The 23,305-nt window shown below is 35.6% G+C and overlaps 1 pseudogene; it reads left to right on the top strand.

Annotated features, from left to right (window-relative positions):
- Nucleotides 1-321: 321 nt before the first annotated feature.
- Nucleotides 322-2,043, top strand: LOC149141713 (serine/threonine protein phosphatase 2A 57 kDa regulatory subunit B' beta isoform pseudogene; annotated as a pseudogene).
- The last annotated feature ends 21,262 nt before the right edge of the window (nucleotides 2,044-23,305 follow it).

The raw sequence follows: 23,305 nt of genomic DNA, 5'->3' as shown, positions 1-23,305 counted from the left end.
TCAAGCAATTAACCTAAGATACCACATGTCAGGTTCAAGCAACGCCATTCTTTTTAGAAATCAGAGCACTTACTAATCCATACAAGCAGTGACGCGTATTTGGATTGAAACCAGGGAGGTTTCTTTGGAGATGTATATAGGACATGACTTTGTGTTCCCCCTCACCAAGAACATTTGCATCAGACACTATAACCTTCAAGATTGAATTAAAAAAAGCAGTTCAGCACACATCAGAGATGAAATGTAGAAACGAATCGCAATTATATGAATTAGTCCCAGTCCCTGCAAGGAATTTATAATTTATCGCTCATATATATGTTCATGCTACTTGCTCTATTGCTCTTTGGGAGCTCTGTGTTTGTAAAACACAGAACTTACGCATTTGCCTCCAGTAAGGGCCATATGGAGCAGAGCCGACGTCCGAATAATTATACAAGTAATTACCTGCAACTGATGGAGGTCTGCTGGCAAAAAGCAGATCACGAGTCTTCATAAACTCCCTTGCCATATCATGAGAAGAGATGACTAAGACGAGCTTGGAGCTGAAGTAGAGAGAATGAGGGGCCCGAATTTTACGAATTTCTTGCGTTCTTTGTTAGCTTTACGATTTTCCCCTTTGTGTTTTCAACTTAAAATTGTTTGGCTTTATCTATCCCTGCTGGTACTTTCTGCAAGCCCAAAACTTCAACAGATGTTGCAGCATCGCCTGAGTTGGCACAATAGGCTTGTGGATGACCTTTTCCAGTTGTGGTTGTAACGGATTGGTTTTTTAGTGAAATTTATATGCTTCTAAATTGGTTCTAAGGATACACGAGACAGAGAAACAAGCAGTGGCTTGCGAATGAAGAGAAAGATCCCCATGTCTACAACCGAGGCAACACAAAACCATATAATGATCAGTCGCTGAAGCTTGTTGCTGAATATTGTGTTAGTGGTATATGCTTCTGAGCTGAGATTTGTCAGCTTGTGAAGGATTTCGTGGCACTGAACTCTGTAGTTACCCCGTTGACATCTCCAATCAAAGAGAATGATGTGATTAATGCTGAATCTGATCATTCTGCCAATGGTAGTCTAAGCCCCACTGCAAATTTACCATTGTTGAGAGATGTTCCTTGGTTTGAAAGACAGGATCTTGATTAAAAAATTCAATCTTTGCTGTCTCAAATATGATTTCTCAAACCTTAAAGAAAATATTGCAGAGAAAGAGTTCAAGCGGCAAACCTTACTGGAGCTTGTTGACTATGTTCAGTATGGAGCAGGCACACTCACAGAAAGAGTTCAGGGGGAGATTGCCAAATGTTTGCTTCAAATCTTTTTCGTTCCTTGCCTCCAGCTTGCCATGAAAGTACAGGATTGGACAAATTTGACCGGGAAGAAGAAGATCCCTGTATGGATCCTGCATGGCCACATTTGCAGATAGTGTATGAACTCTTGCTGCGAGACATAATTTCTGCAGATAAAGATCCCAGATTAGCCAAGAGGTATATAGACCGCTTCTTTGTACAACGATTGCTCAACCTATTTGATTCTGAAGACCCTAGAGAGAGAGTATGCAAAAACTATATTGCATCGCATTTATGGAAAATATATGATGCATCGACCATTTATACGGAAAGCAATTAACAACATATTCTATCGATTTATTTATGAAACTGAGAGACACAATGGCATTAGTGAGCTGTTGGAAATTCTGGGTAGCATAATAAATGGTTTTGCATTACCTCTAAAAGAGGAACATAAACTCTTTTTAAGCAGAGCTCTTTTGCGTCTGCATAGCCTAAATGCCTTGCTTTCTATCATCAACAACTATCACACTGTATCACTCAGTTTGTGGAAAATGATTTCACGTTAGTGAATACTGTTATTAGGGGTCTACTAAGGTATTGGCCTGTCACAAACAGCCAAAAGGAAGTTTTGTTCCTGGGACAACTGGAGGAAGTTCTAGAAATAACGCAATCTTCTGAATTCCAGTGTTTCATGGTACCTCTGTTTCGGCAGATAGGTCGCTGCCTCAATTGCTCACATTTCCAGGTTTGTAATTGAATTTATGTAGGTTGTTTTATTTTTACATATGTACGTGTTATTGCTTGGTATTATGTAACTTATGATTGATATTGTGGGTTGATAAGAAACAGTGGTAAATTGAGATTTCTCATTTTTTAATTGATATTGTGGGTTGATAAGAAATAGTGAGAAATTGAGATTTCTCATTTTTAAATGGTTCTTAATGTTATGTCGCTGCTCTCTTTACACTTGACAAAGCCGATTGCAAATATATAAATATAATTGCAATTCCTCCGATTGCAAATGTATAAATAAATTGTTATTTCTAGATTATAATGACATTTAACATTATTAATGACCAATTAAAAAAACTAATGGTAAGACTTAATTATTTTAGGTGTGAACAACAATGAAGTATTATAATTTAGTGGCCAACCCACAGAACCATATTGCATGCCAGTTCTTGAATCCAGCCACCGAACTATATTGCACGGCACTTCTTGAATCCAGTCACATCACGCAAGGCCAAAGACGCCACGTCACAAATGAAGGTCCCGCCACATCACGCAAGGCCAAAAATGCCACGTCACAAGGGAAGGTCCCACCGTCCTATGCTAGTGTCAAAGCAATAAGGAAGTACATGGAGAAGCATAGCGACACCCACATGATTGTTTTGTCATGATAAACACAGCCATGTATGGCTCACGCTGAACGACAACCTGCATGCATACCAAATGCCTTATTAAACCTGCCTTATTACGTCCACCAGCGCTTTGAATCTCATGTGGTAATGGAATTCTAGTTTTATAAATTCGTCCATTCCGGTTTTGATGTCTTCTTTTTGCTTATTAAGCGCTCTTAATTGCCCCAAGAATGATCATTGTTGGTTGAATTTAAGGTCAGTCTTTTCTCTGTGTGGGCTTTTGGATACTGTCAGTAGTAATGATACTAACCCCCCCTAAAATCACAAATTTGACGTCAGAATCAGGCTACCCATATTGAATCCCAGGTGGGTGTGGTCCTTTCAATCGCGAAAGAGCAGTATTGTGAAGTACCATGGCTTAGAAGCTGCTAATATTTCATATTTCACGGTAAGTTTAGTTTATATTGGTTCAGGTTGGAAGCTGGTGTCAAAAAATAGAACATGGGCTGAGGTTAAACTACAACTACTATCTTAATGTACTAAAATTTCACTGTCATTTGACTTGGGGGAGTTTATCTTCAAATGTGTAACATTATGACTTGCTCCCTGGAAGCCAAGATGTTAACTAATGGCACTGGCTTACTCTCTGCTTCTGCAAGTAAGAACATGAATATGAACCATAATGGTGGTGGTTCCACAAAGTTAGCTGTCAAGCTGTCAAGTGGTGGTCGAGATTTGCAAAGAAGCAAAATTCGTCAGCCTGTCCACAGACTGGACAAACATGGCACACAAAGGCATTGGCTATATGGGCTTTGGTTGCATTCATAGTATCTGTGTATATCTATCGTTCCATGAATACTGATATCATTGAAAGGAGAAACGAGGTGCTGGTTAGTATGTCCGATGAGCGTCCCAGGATGTTGCAGGATCAATTTGTTGTTAGTATGAATCATGTTCATGCCTTGGCAATACTGGTTTCTACTTTTCACCATAGGAAAAAGCCCTCTGCAATTGATCAGGTCGGTTATCAGTTCCCTTTTTGTCCTTTTTTATGCCACCTTTTGAGTTCATAATTACAGAGAAATTTTCAAATGGTTCATAAAAGAGAAAATAATATGATAAATTCAAGCCCTAGAGACCTGTGTTCTTCATGTCTACTATAACGGCATAGGTGGTCTCTGCGAGAGGTGATTCTATCTTTCAGAAATGCCAACACTCGGCGGCTTGATTTTCCATTTGTTCATGGAAGGCATTTCTCCGTGCAGACCTGAGAATGGTCTTATCCGCTACAATCAAAGTACATACAACACAACATCAGCATGCAGTGCATGCCCTAATCATCATAACGAGAGAGGTCAGCCCAATTAACCAGATGAATGAGAGTGGCAATGAAAATGGAAAAAGATGTAGCATTTTTCCGAGACCAAGCAAAATACTGTAAGCAAAGAATTCAATAATTAAGATTTATTGATCAAAGCATGGATGAATGAATAACTATTCAAGCATTTTAGTAAAGTAGTTTAAGATTATAATAGTAGATTAATGCAATCTGCAAAATTGTCATGTAAAAACATTGATAGAAACTAACGAAAATTAAGCAACTGCAACATGGGAATATCCATTATTCAACATAATCATTGACTTACTTGTAGAGATGATGAGCGTCTGTGCAACATGTTTGAGATTAGCTCTCGCCCAAGGAATCACCCTTGCTCCAATTCCTGTCCTCCATAGAGCATATGCAAGAAGAAGATGCAAGAAACGAAGTCTGGGACTGACATTCAGCTCTCTGGGAAGCTAAGAAGTTGAAGCTGGGATTGACATGCAGCTCTCTGGGAAGCAGATGTTGGGAACCAAAGGCAAGAAACTTCATGAAATGGCCTCTTTCTGTACTGTAAAAAGTAAAGAAATCCATTTATGTGCCCCGCTCGATATCCCAACCTGGGCTGATGCTGATGAACTCAGTAGTCTGTTTGCCAGACCCTGCAGTCACTCTTCCTTGCCGCCCGGGCTGTGAACTCGCGAAGGTGAAGACTCTGGTGTTGCAGACTCTCGTATGCTGTTGGTGTTCATAGTTAAGTAAGTGGCTGACTTCTTATCCGAATAGAAGAAATTGGGGGCTTGTTCTTCGCCCTTTCCTTATCGCTTCTTGTAGTTCACCATGTCTTAATATGAATGAATGGTGCTCTCATTCGTAGTGTAGTCTTCTACATATAAATTCACTGGCTCACTTCAATTTCATTTCATTAAGTAGTAGTCCTTTATGTGACAGCGCAAGATACCTATTCGATCCCGGGTTAGCGATTAAGACAGGTATTCACTTTTCTGAGCCATCTATGCAACTGTCGTCCTAGATCTTGGATTTGAAAGAGAAGCTACTTGCGTCTCAGAGCCCTCGGCGGGCTATTCCAAACTAGCCTGCCTCATAATATGCCTGACATTTCGCGTCCCACATACTGGTTTCTTGGCCAAATCATCCATAGTGTATCGACTGCTATCTCCTCGAGCTCTCCTCTGACCGACATGAAAGACCATACAATTTCCAATTGAGGAAAGGCTTTGCCAACCCAATCAGTTCAGTTAGGAAACAAGGGAGGGAGGCCAGCAGAACACCTGCACCACCATGCATGGACACCTACACCACCTCCATGCATAACACCTGCCAATATGTTCAAACCTGCTAATATACTAGCCAACCTGCAAACAAACGCGAACTGATGTTAACATACCTTAACATTAATATGAACTCTTTGACCGCCACAGATAATAAACAGGGTAAAGCAAAATAAACCTATGGTCCAGCCTCTTCTACCTCGGGAAGAGGCCAAATAAGATGGCAAACACGATCACTTTTCAAAACTTTGGTTATCCTGACAATGGCAAACACCGTCGCATTTGAAAACTTTGGTCACCCTGCAATAATCCGCGTAAATTAATAACATAGCGCTTCGAATTAATGCTATAGCATCGCATATGGATTACTATAGTCCCTGGCCATTGCCAGATGGCAGGGACTAAAAATGGCACTTGTTTATAATATCTCATATGGAGTTTCCAAGTCTAGAGAAGAAATGTGAAAACATAATTGGAAGGTATTGTGCCAGTAATCAACGATCCACATGATCATGCATTGATCCAACGGGGTCCCGGTGGCACAAACTGCACGAAGATTAGGAAGTCGAGAGCTCCCAAAAAGATGATTGTCCAAACCACCTATCAAACATATCAATGGTTATTATCCACCCCGACATCAAAATTGGTACTTTTCATAAACCACTAAGTGATTCCGTAAGCAGTATTCAAATTTTCAAGAGTTGTATGTGGTTTTTTTGGCATGTACATCAGTACGGAGCGAGACCCGCGTCAATGCTTATATTTGACAAGGATTTTGGCCTGTGTTAATGTTGTGTTTAATTTTAAAGGCCAAACATGTATTTGAATCGTAAAATATCAAAAGGGGCTGGGGTTTTGTTTTCAAAGCTTTTTAGTTAAATTATATATATTATATATATAATATTTATCTTTTTGTAATTTAAACATTTCAGAAACTTTTAAAAGGAAGAAGGAAGACATAGTTTATAACTATATAAAACCTATTTTGTAATTAATTCAAGAATTCATTTGAAACTAATTTTGGAACAATTAACCAGTTAGATTTAGGAGGTAGAATAAAATATGGAAAAAAGGGAGTGTAGAGGGTTCAAAGTTCAGTGTTTTTGACTAGGTACTGTAATCAAAAATCTTTTTGAAGCCTAAATAATATATTGCAGTTTGATTCCAATTATGGGAGGTTGCAACCAGTATTTTTCCTCTCATGTCTCCACATTGATTCATCTCTTTTCTTCTCTTGGACAATGTGAGATGCAACTGGTGCTTCAATTTAATTTTTAATGAATTTACTTAATTGTACTCATGATAATTAATCTTGAAGCCCTTAATGGGTGCTCCACATCTAGGAACTTCATTCACATTTTCTTAGTCTTACATTACTCTTTCTGCAATAGTCTAAATTCAAATTCTTAAGTGCCTAATTTGAACTATGTTCTATATTCTTATTCAACCCACTCATCTAGTCAATCATTCTACAACTCTCAGAGCCTCTAGTCATTCTTCTTTGGAAGGCTAGGGTTTCAAAACTAGAACTTTTGGTTACAAGCCTTCATGGTTTGTACTTCCAGTCATTAATTTTAATTATTTTATCCAATTTCAAAATGTCTCAAGCACTAGTTCCCCCACATGAATTGTTTCCTGAGGTATAACACCATCATACATGTACATTTACTCAGCTGTGAATGTAGAGAATTTAAAACTCTATGAGCCTTCCATGTTAGATCAGGAAGAGGAACAAGTCCTACCTTCTCTGGAGGATTTGGCACCAGATGCTGAGGAAAAGTTGACAAAAGATATATTTTTGTAGAAGAGGTGAGAACTACAAGACAAGTTCAACATGGCCTTTGGTAGATTGGGTGAAAAGGACAACTTCCAAACAAAGCTAAATGGTAGACCAGAGAGAAGGTGGAGGAAAAATTTCCTCACCTCATTTAGTAGAAGCGCTTTGGGACCAAAATCCTCCCAAAATGGAGAGGTGTGATATATATTGGATCATTATATTATTTTTCATCCATATCAATTCTTTTAGAGTGGAAAAGTGGATGAATCATCTCACGGGACTATTTTTACCGACGGGGCCCAGTTTGACAAACAAGGTATAAACCATCTAGGACCATTTTGAGGCATCAAATGACAATTTTTGGGGGTAAAAATTTTCCACTTTAGTGCTACACCTTTTTTCCCTTTTCTACATACAAATACGTTTCCAATGGTGCATGAATAACGTCAATCAGAGTCCATATGTGAAAGTTATGAAACTTAAAAGTTGACATTCCTGATTTCACCACCATAATTTGAGAAGATGACACATCAACCCCCATTATTCATGGAAAATGGGCTAGTCATGTGATTATGGTGTAAAAGACTCTATAAGAGTCTATGTTGTAGCTAGTTAAGAGTTGAGGTAGTCAAACCAAACCACTAGTAGGCTATCAAGTTGTGTTATAATCGAACCACTAGGAGGAAAATGGGTTCCATTATTTCGAGTGCACTTGTTTCGTAGCTGAGAAAAAATAGCCATGGGCGATTCTTCTTTGTACTCACAACCATATTTCCATTAAGATAAAGAGAGTGGATTAGCCTCATCTTCCAACTAGGTTTTTCTCCTGAAATGGTTTCCTAGATCATATCGTGTGTCAAATGTGTTTGTGAGATTTTATTTTTCCATTCTTTATTTTTTGCATAACTTTAAGTTGCATGCATGCACTATTAACAGTAAATCTACAAATCTATAAATCTAATAAAACTATAATAGTGTGCAATTTCACATTTTAAATATAATTTTATTAAATCTGTTATGACGAACTATCTAGTGGAATACCCATGACAGTTTACAAATCAACCAGCCTTTCTTATCATCATCATGTCACAAGAATAATTTCCCCCACATAATAGTTTCTTCTTTAAGTTTTGATTTTACAAATGATGGACTTGAAGAAGGTCTCTCGAGAGGATTAGATCTAAGGAAGTAAACCTAATTTAGGTCTTTTTTTACCTCTTCTCCATCTACCGACATTTATAGGGAGTGCTCTACTATACCACCTAGAGTTGAGTCTGCAATATTGTGCTATATGACCTTCATTGTGACATATGTGACATTCATCATCGAGCTTCAATACCTGCAAAAATGGTTGGGGCATTCTCTTAATCTAGCCCACATGTCTCCATCTAGGTACTTGCTCATATCCATTGTATCTAACCACATCATAGGTTATGTAATCCTACACTTTTGTCCAAACTTTGTGCATGAGAAACAATAAAAAAAAAACTTATTTTGATACATAGTCATAGAAGAAGATCTCGATCTTCTGAAGGTACTTCTTGGAGCATCCATGTGTTCTTGTTGTGCAACACTTGCATGAGACATACTCATTTTTTGATATTCTATACTTTCTTCATTGTTTCTTGTGTATGGTTTGTGATGAGCCATATTCATTGGTTTCCTTGCATTATTTCTAGTTGTGGATCCTTTTCCTTTATTCTGGTTCCTTGAATTTTTCTCCTTCTTGGAATTATCTTGAGTGTCATTGAAATGTACATGCTTGCCCTGGTACACTACTTGCTTTGCATCTTTGAAAGAGTTTATGTTGGATGTTATGGATGTCTGATCAAGCTTCTTGGGATTATAATTCATTTAAATTTTAATGATCTAGGACCATTGTTCTTGGAAGCCTCACAATCTTGTTAGCCAAGAAATTTCTTACGAAGAGAGGATCTTTGCATGTTGAGAATAGGATCTAGGGATTTAGTCCCTTTTTTGAACTTTGAGTTGAGTTTCTCCATTTATTCTTTCAAGAGGATCACTTCCTCTTCCAATATTTCACATATTTATTCTTTCTCATTTTTTTTTTTCAGACAAAAACTCAATTACCCTTTTTTCTTCTTCTAGTTCAAGTTTGAAAGAAAGAACAACGTCTCCATTTAAACTTTTGTCTTGAAGTTGTTGCATCAATTGACTTTATTTCTTTCTGAGGATATTTATTTCCTTCAATGCACTTTTGACTTCTTCCTCACAATCAACTTCTGCTTCAGGTTCTTTGGCCTTAGCTATGAATAGTATTTCACCCCTTTCTTCATTTGTCACATTTTCATTTCTTTCACCACCACTTTGTTCCTTTGATTTAAAAAATATATATTTTTCTTAGTAGCTTGCTTCTTATTTTTATTATTGGATTTGAATATTGACTCATCATCGCTACCATTCATCTTGGCATGAGGAAATTTAGATTCATAATGACCAATTCTTCCATATTCATATGAAAGGAAGCTTACCTTTGAACTTTTTAGTTCTTCTGTTGATATTTCGAACAAATTTGGCTTCTTCGTCATTAGAAGTAGATTCTGCTTGATTATCTTGCATTTTATCTTCTTTTGTTGCCTTGAATGCTTCTTCTTGACTCCCAATTTGTTTTCCTTGATTCTTAGATCATATGTAGAGAGGGTTACATGAAATTTATCCACGAAAATCGTGTCTACTTTTGATAGTTCCTCAAGGGTTGATACTTTGGGATTGTATCTTGATGGAGGTGATCTCAAAAAAATTCAAACAACAAAGTTATCCTTGACTTCTTCATCAAGATCAACAATAGCGTTGACTATATTGTCTACTCGAAATAAAATATGAAGTGATGTCCTCATCTTCTTCCATCTTTAACTTTCAAATTGGCCCCTAAGATATTGCAAGCAAACTTCTTTAACTTTCGCATCCCCTCCATAATAAGTTTGTAGCTTATTCCATAAGTCATGAACTTACTTGCACTACATTACTTTGAGGAATTATGACTCTTCCAAGACACTTAAAATAAAATGCTTATCTTGTGCATTATATGTGTAAACTTCCTTCCCTATTGCATCTATTGGAATAACATTAGGGACTTTATATTTAGTATTCACAATTGCCCAATTTTTTTTCTTCCAAAGAGATGAGATAGGTTTCCATCATTATCTTCTAAAATGCATAGTTGGATCCATCAAACATAGGGGTCTTACCCATTTCTCTGGTCATGGCCATCTGCCTTAAACTTAAATCTTCCATTAGTTAATTATTCTAAAGGTAACCTTCTCTAATACCACTTGTTGGCCCAAAGGCCACACTGAGAGGGGGTGAGTCAATGTGAGGTCAATTTTTTAATGATTTCACTACTTTTCATAATCATACAACCATATAGAGATGTGCCATAAGAATTATATCATTAGATAAAACAATGCATCATCAAATCACTAACATATCAACAAGCCATCAACAAATCAAGAAGTCGTCACATCACAAAGAGAAACAAGTTTTTAGGTGGGAACCCATACGAGAGAAAAACAACAATTTTCCTCTTCTTTATCTTCAATTATTTACATACATTTGAAGGCTACAACATGTTGGAGGCAACTACCCCTAAGACATGTAAGTTTCCACTTGCGGTAGACTACAACATGATTGACACATGACCTCAAAAGAAGCAAGTAGCTACTCATTATAGGCTACAACCTAATTGAGGATCTAACCCACTTGAGGATCCAACCTCAATGAAGGAATCCACCTCCTTCTTCAACTTCCTTTTGGACCTCTATACATCTCATTTCCAAATTGGATCCAATTTCATCATATATCACTTAATTTATTATCAAAAGGATTGTCACAAACTGTAATCACAGCCTCCAACCTCTGTCCCTGCAAAACCGTTACATTGTTAGACATAACCTACTATCACTGCACTTCCACACAACCTGCAACCATTATACTACAAAAAAATCATATCAATCATTGTTAGTGGCTTTCATACCATTTCCCATACTTTGTTTCAACCAGTTCATCAATATGGTCATTCAAACCCCTTCTCAAAACCTATTTGCATCATATATCCAAAACAACTACAACATTCTCATAGAACCTCAAAGTGTACACATGGCATTCTTACCATCAAATAAAATTCAAAAGAGCATCATACCCCTCTGGTCACATTCATCTTTAAACCCTGATCATTCAACTTCTTCTGGAAATCAATTTGGACAAATAATGCCCCCAAAAACCTAAAGTAACCATATAAAACATTATATTAAATTAACCAGCCTACATAATCACACTTTCAAAGAACACTTCTACAAAATTGCCAAACCTCGGCACTGGTGCTACAATTTTTTTACCACCTCTTGATTTATTCGTTCAACAAAATGCCATCCCTGAATTAAAAAAGGAAAGAAAAAGTAAACCTATCACCTCGCAAGTGTTGAACCTGTGATCTAATGTATACAATATGCGCACCATATGAACTCATCTTCCAAGTGTCACTTGTGATACCATGTAGCACCAATCCTTTCATGGTAATAACATCATTTGTGATACCATGTAGCACCAATCCAACTTTCATGGTAATAACACTACCTCCAAGTGATCCATGGCCATGATATAACATGTCGATCGATGTGGCTTTCTTATATGATTGATCCTCTAGGTTTGGCACAAATTATGTGGTTATTAGGACCTCTGAACTTGGCACAATTCATGTGGAAACTTGTTCATATGAGAAAAAATTTGATGCAAACAACGTGTTTATAGACGTTGTTATGTGGTCACAAACCTTTGGAATCGACATAAATGATGTGGCTATCTAAACCCAAAAATGATGTGGCTATAAACCTCCAGCTTCAACATAACTGATGTGGCAATATACCTTTGAACTCAAAATTACCCATATGAATGAAACAATGCCATCATGGTTATTAGATATTTGGGATCAATGCAAATGACGTGGAAATATGAACATACCTTTAGGTGTTTAACTTCATAGAACCAAAAAAAATACTTTTGACACTCCTCAAAATCTTCTAGAGGTTGGTCTCTATATTAAATCATTTGAATTGCATGTCTATTTTGGAACAAATGGGGCGCCCATATATATAGATAGTGAGTGGCACCAAAAATGGTCTAGTTGACCATGGGCTACATCAATTTGGGGCTTACAATTCAGAATTTATCAATTATATGATATATGAGGCCGACCATGTGCCCCTTCTCGAACTTTCCATATGACCAATATTTTGGATCGACCCTTAGCACCTTTGATTTGGCCCCATATGACCATGTGACCACCCCAAATTTCCTAAGAGTCATTGGTCCTCTGCATGATGATGTTAGCATGAAGTGATCATGCCACATGGTAGCCCATGAGGGGTGCCATGTGTCACCTATTTTTGGGCTTTTGACCAATCCAAAATTGTTATTTGTCCTTGCCACATAGCAACCCCTAGTGGTGCCACACCAGCTTGCTAACAACAGGTTGTTGATGTGTCGTGTTGATTGTGCAACTATGCCACATTTCATTCATCAATATGTCCATGTGATTGTTAATCAAAATAGTGCCACGCATCATCATCTGATTGGTTTGACAAGGGTGATTAAGCTTCACACATATTCACCATCATCTATCCATTGGACTGTTGGAAGTGCCATTGACTGGCCCAAGAGACGCACACTAGTTAATGAAATTAAATGGTGACCAAATTTACGTGTCCAAGGCCATTGATCATTTTTTTCAATGGTGGATCTACTCTAAACATGAACACTAGTTAATAGATTCAATATTTGGGTTTTTCCCCTAAAGTTTATTCCATCAATTAATGTTTAAACTTCAACTAGACATAACTTCTCATCTAGGAGTAGTTTTCCTAAGCAGGATATACCTTTGCAAAGGTATTGATGAGACCTACACGATCATGTTATTTGTATGGTTAGGACATCATAACTTCATCAAAAACTCAAATAACTGCAAGCACCTTTTGTTGCTCTTGTTGGGAACTTGTACAAGATCCAACTGTCATATTGATTTCATAGAGAGTCTTGCTACTTCTTTTATCATCATAGATGGTACTGTTTTTGCTGCATACATCTCCTTTGACATAAATAAAATCTTGTTGTCATCAATGACAACAGTATGTGCAACACATTCAAAAATCCTAAATTCCACAAAGTATATATCCAAAATTGTAGTGAACCAAAATATGAAATTTTCACCAAATGTACCTTGATATGTTTTCTCAACGTTCAAAACATTTGACACTCTAAATATTCACAAAAAGGAAATTATAAAATAAGTTCCAAGTTCACTCATTTAAAACTTATTTCATGGCCATTCATAAACCTTAACTTCCATAGGGTATATACTAAAACGTACAATGAACCAAAATCTAAAAAAATTTCTAGACATACCTGAGATGTATTCTCAATATACTCAAAATTCCAAGGATTGAAGCATTCTATAAATAAACCTATATTTACAAAAAAAAAAAAAAATCCAATATGACTTGTTTGAAACAAATTGTATGACCAATCACAAACCCTAACTTCCGTAGAATATATCACTTAAAGTGTAGCGAACTAAAATATGAAATTTGAATCGTAATTTCTCAATCATATCCATTACGTACACTCAAAATTTCATTGTTTGAAGAATTTGTGAAAACAATTATAGTGAAAATTCCAAGTGCCCTTTTTGAAGCAGCGAAACCCTTGGTTCATACACTCTAACACCAAATTTTATAAATCATGTGTCTAAAAAATGGTAAGAAACCAATAACTATGATTCAATTTGAGGGGAGAACATCCTTTTACAATAAATACAGTTGCATAATACAATATTTGATGATCCTAACACTAGGTCTCCTTAACATATAAATAGGAGAAAAGGGTACAATTATAATGAAATGGTAGCATGAAAGGTTTTAGCCAACATAAAAATATAATGATAAAAATGTAAGAACACAATATCTTAATGGGTTTTAGGATTAACATGGGGCTTATGATAGGACTTAACATGCCTAGTACAATTTTAACACTTCGAGAAACTCTAATTTATGCATATCAATGTCAGAATTTCATTGTCCTATGAATTTCTTATTTTTTACAGTGAACTTTACTATTTTTAGTTTTTCGAACACTTATCAAATTATGCATTGTGTAGTGTTTTTTATTCTTCCTCAAAAATAAGAGGGCCTGAGTAGTAGTTTCCTCGTAAGAATTTGGTTTTCCAGTATTTTTTTCTTAGTCCACATAGACTTCAACAATAGCATTAATTTTCATATTTTGAGAATCAAGTGGTTCCTCTTAAATTTCTTTAACAACTTTTCATTTTTCTTTTCTTATATGTAAAATTTCGTGGATATTCTACTAGACAGTTTGTCACAACAAATATGATAAAATATATTAAAGAAACAATAATGTACACTATGGGGGCTTATTTTTCCTTAGATTTATGGATTTGTTAATTATTGTTTATTTCATATGCATGAAAATTATAATAATGTATAAAATGTGAAAAAAAATCAAAAACCACAAATTAACACAAGATATAACCTGGGAAACCCTTTCAAGAGAAAACCTAGCTGGAAAGTGAGGTTGATCTACTCTCTTTTTTTGAATGGAAAATGGATGCAAGTACAAAGAAGTGAGGCGTATGGCTTGTGGGTTTCTATAGTGCACAAATTCACTATATTTTCTCTCTCCCTATCCACTCTCAACTACTATTTTCATCTATGGAACAAAATTCACTCAAATAGAATGGAGCCCCGTTTTCACCTACTGCCTCAATTATAACACAACTCGATAGCTTACTAGAAATTAAGTTTTACTCCTTCAACTATTGATTAGAATTACAATATGGAATATTGTATATTCGTCTTCATCATGATCACATGGATAATCCCTTTTCCATGATTAATGGGGGCTGAAATAGCATCCTCCCGAATCATGGTGGTCAAAACAAGAAGGTCAACTTCCGAGTGGCATAACTTTTCATATAGACTTTGATTGAGGTGATTCGTGCATTGTTGTAATTCTATGTGTAAAATAGCACAAAAAGGTGTTGTATTTATGTGACAAATTCTTAGCCCCCAAAAATTCCTTTTGATGCCTCAAACTACTTCGAGAAGGTTTCAAACCCCAATTTGCCAAAATGGGTCCCATTGGTAAAAATGGTCCTGTGAGTTGATTCCTCCACTCTTTCCACTTTGGAAGCATCAATATGGATGAAAAAAAAATATCATGATCCAATTCATATAATTTTCTCTTTCTTTTTGAAATAGTAGAAATAGCATGAAACTTTTGAATCAAATTTCTTAGAAGGCCTTCTTTACCTCACCACTAGTGTATTCTATATTACCTATTTTTTTCTTGAAACATATTTTCTTTCTCTTGAATTCTAGAGCTTAAAGAGCCCTTATGAGAACGAATATGGGAAATATGGTCGATGCTAGTTGTAGGTTGTACATGTTTCCTTTGTATTTCATTTTTACTAATTAATGTATCGTCATGGAAAAGGTTGTCCTATACTTCTTCTAAATTCTGATTACCTTCAACCCCTTCTTCCATGTGCTTGCTAGAACTCAAAGCACAACCAATATATGTGTAGAAAATATTCCATGTGGGCAAAGCCTTTGATAAAATTTATTTATCTAGTTTAAAGGTATCAAAATGTGAAGTAATTTTGTTCGAAAGGACAATATATTTCACTCTGAAATATCACATTTTAAAAGGATTCAAGATGAACAACTTTTGACTTCTTTAATTAAAAAAATGTGCCCAATATTTGTATTGTTGGCATACTTCAACAACATATAATTTATCATAAACATAATATGCAAGGAGCATAGGTAATCCTTAAAAACCTTATAGTCTAATATAAGAAAACTTTTCTTGGAATTAAAAAATGCCCTTTCGTGGGAGAAACGTTTGAACCTCATTAGAGAGCCTTCTAGTATTTTGACCAAAAACCATTTTCTTGAACTCTATAACAAAATAATTTTGGACCTGACAGAAATTAAAGGGAACCTTGTTCTTCCATAACATAGGATACCATAATTGAATAGGGTAATCTTCTATATTTACATTTTGAGCATCATATACATCATTACACATGTTTACATAAACTAGGGCATAAATAAAATAGGTGTACATGAAGAATCTCTTTGAACTCTTGAAATTACCTAATTGATATGAATCATTGGAAATAATACTAACTTAGTCAAACAATATTCCTTCTTTTACTAATTGAAGGAGGATATAAATAACATATATAGGTAATTGTTTAATATATTCTTGACTAGAAATTATTGCTATTAACCATGTACTCTTTATAAGGTTTAGCCACTACATTTAACTAAATTTGAGCATCATCTATCTAGGTAGGAGATGGGTTCTTTATAAAAAATTCTTAAAATTTTAGCACATCCTCCTTGAGCTTTCATGAATTCATTTTCCTCAAAAACTTTGAAGTTGGAAACTTTATGCATACAACTTGCTTTCACCCTCCTAGTCACAAAAGCTTTGTTGGTGCCTCATTTAACTTCTAGTAATTTTGAATACCACTTGTATGCAATAGACCAATCATAGTCATGTCTCTTTATCATGAGTGTATTAATAGTATCTTTGTAATAAGGATATTTCCTTCTACCCACCATCTTTTCCTTCAGTAGCCTCGAGGTACTTGGAATAATAAACCCTTAATGTTTGCTTAATGGGGAAGATTACACTGAGTATCAATAACTTCATCAATTACTTGCCATAGTATTACATGATGGATATTTAATGATGACAATATCCCTGAGGTAATAACCATGTGATCACCTTATTGAAAACCATATCGAATTGAATCATAAATCAACTGAAATGAAGTTCTGGCAGTAAATCTTTAATTCACCTCAGAAATGATGCTTTATTAGAATTCGATCTATCGGGAGTCCAATAAAGTGATATGATGATGTATTTCTTGTATTTGTATGGTTCTTTGGGAATTATATTCCACATGTTACCCCTTTCTCTTGTTCCATTTTCTTCTTTATTTATGATAATATGGGAGATTCTCAAGTACACAATTTAGCTCTTTATTCCTATTTCTTCTTAGCATCACCTTCCTTGAATTAAGTAATTTCAACATCCTCCTCAAGAGTAGGTTGTGGAAATTTAGGCCATTATGCAATTGCATTCTAAATGTATTTCTCTATAATACAAAATGAAAAATTATCCATAGATGCCTATGGATCTGTACATGATTTCAAGAAAAAATTATCCATATGAACTTCAAATACAATGGATTCTTCATATTTATCCACAATATTTTATGGAATTCGATGATATCTTGTATCATTTAAGTGTACCATTGTTGAAAAACTAGTGCTCTACATATTTTCCAACATAGGTGAGAAAAATATATAGGTTATAGCTATGTTAGAAGATATATAGTATCCCAATGAGTTAGTAAAGTTAGGAAAAAAAACATATTGCAACCCAAAGACAAAAAAAAAAAAGAAAAAAAATATAGACATAGTCATAAACTAAGATACAAAGAGATAAATATAAAATGGGATGGAAAAAGATTTATATACCAATGAAAATGCCTTCAATAACATCTAGGGAGTGTGGATTGAAGCTTACAAGATCCACCACGCTCCTTCGAAGGTTCATTTAATCCAAATTCATAGTCACTCTCTTATAACATGTGCAAAACATCAAGATACAAAGCTCAAGGAATTAGGTTGTAATAGTTGGGCAACTAAAACAGTCAAAAGGAATATGGCCTCAATGAATATGCCACTAGTATAACAATACTTCTTAAACTTCTCATCCCTATTATGACCATAAATTTATAGTCATCTACCCTTCTTGCACGAATTGGTACCACTTGAACTCCTAAAATTTGAATAGGATTTCCACTTGATTGTGATGGGATGTCCACCCACCAAACATTTCATTCATTGTTGTGGAAAAGGCTCGAGGCCCATTCACCTTAATTGCACCACTAACACAATTGTTTCATGCTTGACTAGTTTGCATGAATTTTGAAGTAAAAGCTACACATTTTATGTTAACATCAAAAGGGAAAGAAATGGAAGTACATAAAATCCACTATTATATGGTTATTTTACCCAATTTTTGGAGTGGAGTTTAAATGGACATAGGATGACCTTGTTCTACCATATTTATATGTATTGATAATAGTTTTCATTGATTTCTTGAATATCATTATGGGAAAAATTTAGGTGATAGCAATTTCCCCCTAATGTATGAGGTTAGGAGTTGTTATATAGTCAAAATGCATTATCATTTACCATCCCATTTTCTTAAAATTTGTAAAATCTTGTGGGGGAGAAAGAGAGACAAATAGAGAGAGATGCGATTAAGAAAAAAGGATGTACCATGGAGAAGTGATGAAGATCCATTTGAAAACAAAACAAATATTCATGAGAATATTATTTCTTTATAAAAATGGGGTGGGAATTTCCCACACTCACGAAATTTATCAAAATATTACAAAATTGGCAAATATGCTTGAGGTGTATGTATGAACATGATGAACATTTTGGAGAATAGTACATGATGTTGTAGATATAAAATAAATGATACACAAAATATGAATTACCCTCACAAGTGTTGGTAAATGTAAGTTTGGAACCTTTATAGTAAGCAATGCACACATAAATTCTTATTAAATGCTTGACACTTTCCAAATCCCCCTTCGCTCCATCTCATCCATCATAAAATACCCCTTTTCATGTTTGGCTTAATAAATATCATCAAAAAGGTATAAAATAAGAAAAACCTAAATCATTAAAGCCAAAAGGGATAAGAGACTAAGAGCTAGTAAAGTTAAAAGCTAATAAAATGTAAAGCTTAAGTGAATTCCACGTCAACTCCAATCACCATTTGTGAATATCTAAAGAAAAATGACTTCTTATATGAAATGAACACTTAAATAAAAATGCAAAAGGGGGTAGTAATAATAGTGCCGAGGAAAAGCAACTCAATGCTAATGTCCCTCTTTAAAAGGCATATCTACATAAAATATCTAACTCTTAAAAGCTAGATGATAAAAAATACAAGACATCGCTTTATGAATTTGAGAGTCATCACATGAATCTTTTACCCTTCCCAATTCATAATTTTCCATCATATCACCTATATTTTACTTAGGGAGTTGGTGAATACACTTTGTCCTAGAATCTAACCAAATAATATTTTAGGGTCTAAATTTTTCCAATGGGCTAATTTTACATGCTTCTTCCTAAAAACAAATTGTTAATTTGCATTTTTTCTAAGAACGATTTTCCCAAATTCTATAGGTTAAAACCATTTTACCTTAAAAATAATAAACATTTTATAGAAACTATATAAAACCCATAAAAATTTGAATATTTTTATAAAATTACCACCAAACATTTTACAATTTGCATATTAAGGACTGTTTCTCCAAGAATTATACACTTTAAAATAAATTTCCATTTGTAAACTTTTCCTTGAACTTAACACATGTATAAAGGTTAATTGTTTTTCCCCATGGCAACACTCGGGAAAATTTAAAAGCTAACATTTATTATGTTTTGTTAGAAGAAATCACTAAGGGTATATCAAGAAGTTGTACCTACCACTAAAAGTGGGTGCCTTGCATTGGGATCCATGTACTTGTTTCAGATATGTATCACCACATCGAGATCCATGACAATCCATCATGTGATGACAAGTATGCCACATCATCATAGTTGACATAAAGACCACTTGAATATGCCCCCTTACCAAGTTGGATTCCTTGTTCTCACACATGCATGAGTATTCCCTCCTTGGACTACTCATGGAAGTTTGTTGAGTCATTTGAGAACTCTTAGGTAGTGGTTACATAAGGTCATAAGTTTTTATAGCAATTAAAAATGACATGGTGGTTTACCAACCTAATTTGTTTGAGTGACTCACTTGAGGAACCACACATGTCATCTCACTTTGGATTCCATAATGAATATCCCACATGTGTGGGGTGACATCGTGGAGGTCTTTATTTCTTATTTTTTCCATTTCCTCATTTTTGGGAGTTTGTTTGAGGGGCACCATAGGCCCTCAACACTTGGTTAACCTCTTCTTCACCTATTCTGATGGATATTTACCATATTTGATGGAGGCAAACTTGATTTATATGTTTTAGACTCACATGTGCGAGTGTTGGTTAAACTTTGACCACATTTGAAGGAATACTTGTGTATTAGAAGTTTGTGAGGGTCATTTGATCACATTTGATGTATTTCTCCCATGGTTTGAATAGGGCCAATGGTTTATTTTTTCCCATAGTTATATCCAAACACATCGTATTGCACCTTTTATTAAGGAGGTTCCCTATCTATAATAGGAGACACCTTTCTCATTTTCATTTGTTGAATATTATGAGAAAACTTGCTTAAAGAGTTCTAGTGCAATCTATCTTTTCCTAAGTGATGGTTTAGATATTCTTCAATGGTTACATTAGAAAAATTCTTTAGGCTTGCTTGATGAGAGAGCTACTAAAAGGCTAAAGAACTACATCTTGCTTCACATGGAAGGGTAACCAAGGTATAGTCTTCTTGATGCCCCCCTTTGACCATTAAAGATTTGTTCTATTGCATTGAGGTAGGATGTCCTAGGAACCTTCACTCTTACCTTGTACAAATTTTGAGATCACCATGATAGTACTTGAAGATGATTCCTAGAGGATGACTCCTCCCTTCCATCCTTGAGGAAAACCTACCGGTCCTCACCAGTGCTTGAGAACTAATCATCCTAAGTCCCCTCAACATTGTCTCATCCTAAACCCTAAGCCTTATTTGGACCTTGTGTTGGTGTTCAGATATGAATTATATAATTCAACCTTCCCCACATTAATTGTCAACCTGAGTCTCGTCTGATTATTTAAAGGCTACCATGAAAATTCTATGCAGGCCACAATTTCCCTACCTAACATTGAGCATTCAATAAACAATATAACAATGTGTAACAACAAGCAATAACAGTAACAACAATCAAAGTAACAACAAATTCACAACAACACAAACTTAATGAACCATTACAACGATAAAGAAATAATCATAACATAAAATAAATCTACACACACCACTAATCCAACAACACCTGATCAGGAGAGTGGGCCCAACTCTCCAATCAGGGTTGTGGCAAAAATTGAAGGCTAGTTAATACTCAGAAGATCAGGATTGCATTAATCAAAAAGGAAAATACAGAAGTATGTTGTTAAATTCTCAGAACTATAGTGTCTCTCTCTTTAGATGTCTCTTTTCTACCTATGTAACCTTACTTATACATTTCAATATTACAAGAATGGTATCAATGATTTCTAGAGATTACGCAGTTTTCTACCTACAAATACACAATGATCATTTGAGACAGAAAAAGAATACGAAGATAGAAAATGCATTGGTCCAATAAACTCTCATCGGTTGAACATCGTTATAGCCAGCATCCTGAGATTAGCATTGCCAACTCATCGATAACCATATGCTAAATTGTAGCTTGTTGATCATCATCCTTTCGAATCTACAAAGAACCCTAGGTTAGAAAATCGCATAAGAAACATTCCCCTAGGACTACGCTTCATCGATTAATATTTCACAAAGACATGACAAATAGATATACCTTCATTTCTCAAGATACAAATTAACCATGCAAAAAACATGAAATAGTTGAAGGAAAGGGATAAAAAGGCAGGTAAAAAGTAGGCAAATTTAGCAACCAACATCTCCCCCCAACTGGCTTTCCTGCATGCCCTCATGCAACTCAATTTTTGTGCAGGTATGGGTCGAAACCACTATGGTTGGCATGCATTTTTGAAAGGTCATATCTCGTGGTCATATCTATCCCAAGGAGTTTGAAACCATCGATACAAATGATGTCCTATGATGTCACATAGGCTAGTGTGTACTACTCAAAAGGCAACCAAATAATGGGAAACTGAAATCTCAAACCTATCCACTGGGTCCCACAGTGTCAGATGCACATGATATATCGTGGGATTCGCTCCAAAGCCCGAGCAAAATTAGGGGCCCCAAAAGGTTCATGCACCCGCACTGTTGATGATGACAACATCCATCATTTCTGATAGGCGTCCTGGGCTTCCTCCTGACAAGTAAGGATCTGCCTCATACACATGTCAACACACCATTTCTGTGTTGTCAACATCTAGTCCTTTCATCCTTCCAGCTACAGAAATGTTTGATGTATGTTATAAATATCCACTGATTGACAATGTTCCATTCTGATCACAAGTGGTTGATTTTCTTGATTCTCTTCAAACATGTCGAAGGCTTTCTTCCATTTAACCTGATTAATCATGAAGGAAGTAAATGCTCTCAGCTGAATGTCTCCCACATACGGTATTGGATTGAATGATTGATCATTCTCCAGGATGTAATTATGCATATAAAGTTCGCACATCAAGTGTTGGTTTAGTAGATTGTGAGCTCTCAGGATCTGTAGGAACTGCATAAGGTCTTCTACATCATGGCTAATTTCTTAGTGGATACTTTCTAGACATAGAAACAAATATTTCTCATGAAGAAACAAAGCATAGTAGTTAGTAGGAGGTTGGCACGCCATTTTCTGCTACTTTAGGGTGAACATTTCATCCTTGTCATCTTTTATTAACTGGACTTGCCCTTGTAATTCTTCAATATTTTTCTATTGCTTTTCTTGTTTCTGCTTAGCTTTTTCTGTCTAGGTGAAATGATCAGCCACCACTTTTCTTGCTTGCTCCCAAATTCCTTTCACTTATTTATGGTGATCTTCCACAAAGATAAATCCCTACTGCAGACGAGAAGCAGTGGTTTTCCATTTCTGAATTTCTGTTGTCCACATAAACTCCCAAGACGCAATCAAATGTAGAAATGATTCAGGCTGTGTAGCTTCTGAGGTCCTCAACCTATCTTCAGTCTGTATAGTTTTCAAAGTTGTTTCAGCTCTGGGAGTCACGGTAGCTTGACTGGCGTTCCTTTTTCCTTCTCACCTGTCTCTGCAAGTGTAATACTTATCTCCTCAACTTAGTAATTTCCATTTTTAATTACATGTTCTCCCTAAATAGTGACCAATACTCGTCCTATATGGGAGCCTTCATGTTTTCCATTGTTCAACGAATTCATGTTTAATAACGACCTCCTCCATTGGTCTTAGGATTAGTGTTGGGTTTGGTGGATTGACATCAGGGAACTCATCAGTCGGTTCATGTTTTACTCTTATTTCTTCCACTTGTTCAACAAATCGAG

The sequence above is a fragment of the Pinus tabuliformis genome, chromosome X (genome assembly GCF_031772625.1).
Source record: "Pinus tabuliformis cultivar Carrire ecotype Pingquan chromosome X, CPIR1, whole genome shotgun sequence".
NCBI lineage: Eukaryota > Viridiplantae > Streptophyta > Pinopsida > Pinales > Pinaceae > Pinus > Pinus tabuliformis.
The sequence above is the reverse complement of the archived record's forward strand: the minus strand, read 5'-3'. Positions and strand labels throughout refer to the sequence as shown.